The sequence below is a fragment of the Etheostoma cragini genome, chromosome 23 (assembly GCF_013103735.1).
Source record: "Etheostoma cragini isolate CJK2018 chromosome 23, CSU_Ecrag_1.0, whole genome shotgun sequence".
NCBI classification, from domain to species: domain Eukaryota; kingdom Metazoa; phylum Chordata; class Actinopteri; order Perciformes; family Percidae; genus Etheostoma; species Etheostoma cragini.
In genome coordinates, this window is record NC_048429.1 from 969,345 (window position 1) to 972,695 (window position 3,351).

The 3,351-nt window shown below is 42.2% G+C and overlaps 1 protein-coding gene across 2 annotated transcripts in view; it reads right to left on the bottom strand.

Moving 5' to 3' along the window:
- dyrk2 (dual-specificity tyrosine-(Y)-phosphorylation regulated kinase 2) overlaps positions 1-3,351 on the bottom strand; it is a 16,555-nt gene that overhangs the window by 7,331 nt on the left and 5,873 nt on the right. The window contains exon 1 of one of the 2 annotated variants that reach the window (XM_034863123.1): positions 1,801-1,889. The exons of the other annotated variant lie outside the window; for it this stretch is intronic. The gene's annotated coding sequence lies outside the window, so the exon portion shown is untranslated. Of the gene's footprint in view, positions 1-1,800; positions 1,890-3,351 lie in introns of those variants that run through there. 2 annotated transcript variants of the gene reach the window in all.

The window sequence follows — 3,351 nt, forward strand, 5'->3', positions numbered from 1 at the left end:
CGAGAGAGAGAGAGAGAGCGAGAGAGAGAGAGCGAGAGAGAGAGAGAGAGAGAGAGCGAGAGAGAGATCGGAGCAGAAGACTGTTTACATTTAGCGGTGAATGTATTAAGTGACCGTATGGTAGCTAGAGTCCGCAGTTTGAGCACAGGTGGAAAGGTAAATTCAGCAGCTCTAAGGCTAGGCTTTAACGGTCCAGGAAATGATCATAAATTTAAATATTTCCTGGTATGTTGATACTGAAAATGTTCCCACTACTACCACCTAATAGTACTGCTGTTAGACCTACTGATATCTCAGGGTTAAATCGCCACCTTGCTCAATAACCATGTTCCCATTGCTAAGTGATGATCTTTCTGGAAGTTAATAAATAAATAAAAGCCTGCACTATAAGATCTTACAGGAAACTGAGCTAATGCTAATAGTCCCTTTGAAGGTAATGGAGTTCCTTCATTCAATTAGTCGTGTGTGTGTGTGTGTGTGTGTGTGTGTGTGTGTGTGTGTGTGTGTGTGTGTGTGTGTGTGTGTGTGTGTGTGTGTGTGTGTGTGTGTCCTTCACACCAGCCTATAAACCAATCAGCTGTTTAAAGCATCCCGGAGCAGAGGGCTATTATTAGCCGCGTGGCTACAGCTGACTGTTCCAGGGAACTGCTCCTCAGGCTACCTCCACACTGCTACTACTACCACTATTACCCCGGGGCAGACCACAGGGCTCGGCCTGGGAACCTGAGGGTCAACGGTTCAAGTCCCTGTGCGGACCGGTAGCCCGTGAGCAAGGCACCACACCCCCAACTGCTGCTACAAAGACTCAGTAAACAAGGCTAAGACTGTGACAGTCATTTACATTATTATATTTAGTGAGCTGCAGAGTTGAATCGATCAGTTGTCAACTATCAAAATAATCAGCCGCTACTTTGAGAATCAACAGGGGTGTCTTGACTAGCCTGCTTTGGGCCCCCCACCCATGCAATCCTTTTTAATATCTACTGACAACGAGTCCCGGTCCATTACTTGTTTTTGGTTAGATGTAGAGCTGCACACCGGCTTTCTGTTTGCAGAAATAACGAAGTCAACAAAGACGTATTCAGCCTTTGTGTGTAAAACTCTCATATAAAATCAGCCTATAATGGTATAAAATTGTTAAAATTACACAGTGAGTAAGGTGATCGGGGTTACTGCAGATCCCAGATCAGTTAAATTTTGCACTCAGATACTTCCCTATCCGATCGGGACATCCCTAATTATCAATTAATCAACAGGTTAGAGTCTCTGATTTCTGTTTCTTATTAAATGTGAATATTTTCTAGTTTCTCGCTGTGGATGAAACACCCTGACGTTGACATTTTTAACCCTTTTCTGACATTTTGGAGACTAACCAACTGATCCGATCATCCAGAAAATAATCCCCACATTCAGTGACAATAAGAACAACCAATAGTTGCAGCTGTAGTCTCACAGTTCAGTACCTGCTGGTAATTACTAGGAAGGGAAAAATAGTCGATTCTTAGACGCAATGCTCGATTCTGATAAGTTAATAATTAAAAATGTATTAAAAGTGTTGATTAATTAGTGTGTTGAGGAATTAATGTCAACAATCAGTTATGAAACATTTACATTTTGTTTTTAAATGTTAAAAGAGGTCAGGGGTTTGACCTCTGAATCAAAACGTGAGATTCTGAGATTTCCGCCCCTAATATTTACACCCAAACACACCATCACACGACACCCGTAACCAGGGGTTACAAACCAAACAACAAGAATACAGTGACTTGACAGTGGAGTTAAAAAAGCGTGTGTCGGTACCGTCACCGCGTTGTGGCTGCGGAGTCGCGGCAGCGCGGCTGGCGACGTCGTCTGAGAGCCACCGTGACCCGGAGAGTAGACCGGCTCGCCTGGACACAAAGAAAGAGACAGAGGTCAAGGTTTATCTATATAAAAGAGACTTCAGATACAGTATTAGGGACCACTAAGGTCTATATAAAGAGACTTCAGATACAGTATTAGGGACCACTAAGGTCTATATAAAAGAGACTTTGATATAAAAGTTATTATGAGTTTAGCTGTTGAGCTGTTGTCTTAACCCTCATGTTTTCCTCGGGTCAAATTTGACCAATTTTCGTTTTTTTCATCACGTAAAGTTCAAAACAACCTCGAAATGTCATCATCGGAAATATCAAACAACTTTGGAAAAACACACCCAAAAAAAAGGACCCACTACATTGAAAAAGTGACAAAAATGTCAGAAAATGCCGTGACTTTTTGTCGTGGTTGACAGGAAGACAACACAAGGGTTAGGTCCTCACAGTGGAGAAGGGGTTTGGGGTTTTGGGGGGGGGGGTCTGGGGGGGTGTGGGGGGTTGCCTGGTCTGAGCTCTGACTACATGACAAGGTGTCAACCTTTCAAAGCACAAGATGTGTGGATGCCTCCCCTCAACATACCAAATGTTACATAACTGGACCGGCACTGAACGAGCTCGTTGTGCAACACACACACGCGTCGGGAACACACGTGTCGAGCTCCCAAAATACTCAAAAGTGGTCCGAGTCCCTCCGACAGACCGCCGTGTTTTCACAGAGAGGAACCAATCAGGGACAGAGTAGATGTCTTTGGGAAAATTATTATATTAACAACAACAAAATGTTGGGAAGAGCCAACATACAATTAAAAAAAGTGATAAACACCGTAAGAAAACGTCAAAAACGTTGAAAGAAAGCACCCAAGAACATGAAAAAGTGACAAAAACATGATAAAACTTCAGAAAAAAGCAATACAAACGTTGAAAAACTGTGAAAAGAAATACAAAAACATGAAAAGCTTTTTTTTTAAGCAACTAAAACAACAAAAGTGTTTTTTCCCGTAACCCAACATCAATTTTTTTCTTCTTAAAATGCTATGAAATTAAATAAAAACGTCCAAATTCAATGAAAACATTGAGCTGATAAGTAGTTTAGCTTGTGAGGAGCGTCGTATGGAAACATCCACGTTATTCCTTTTTTACAATTTGGTTGCAGGAAACCCAAATTTCTGATTTGGAAACTTTTGGAAAACGGGTCAGATTTGACCCCGAGGACAACAGGAGGGTTGACTTTGGGCTGCTTTTTTCCCAAAAGTTGATTCGGACTTAACTTTTTGCAACAGCCCTAGTCATAATAACGTGTAAAACTATCATAAATATAAAAAGTAGGGCTGCAACTGACAATTAAGTGTCTTTAATGATCAGCTGTTTAGTCCATTCAACATGTGGAAAAAGTATTAAAAGACTCGTTTCTGGACGCCCGGGTAGCTCATCTGGTAGAGGGCGCCCGTGCCCTAACCCAAACCTGCGGCCCATTGCTGCATGTCATCCCCCCCCC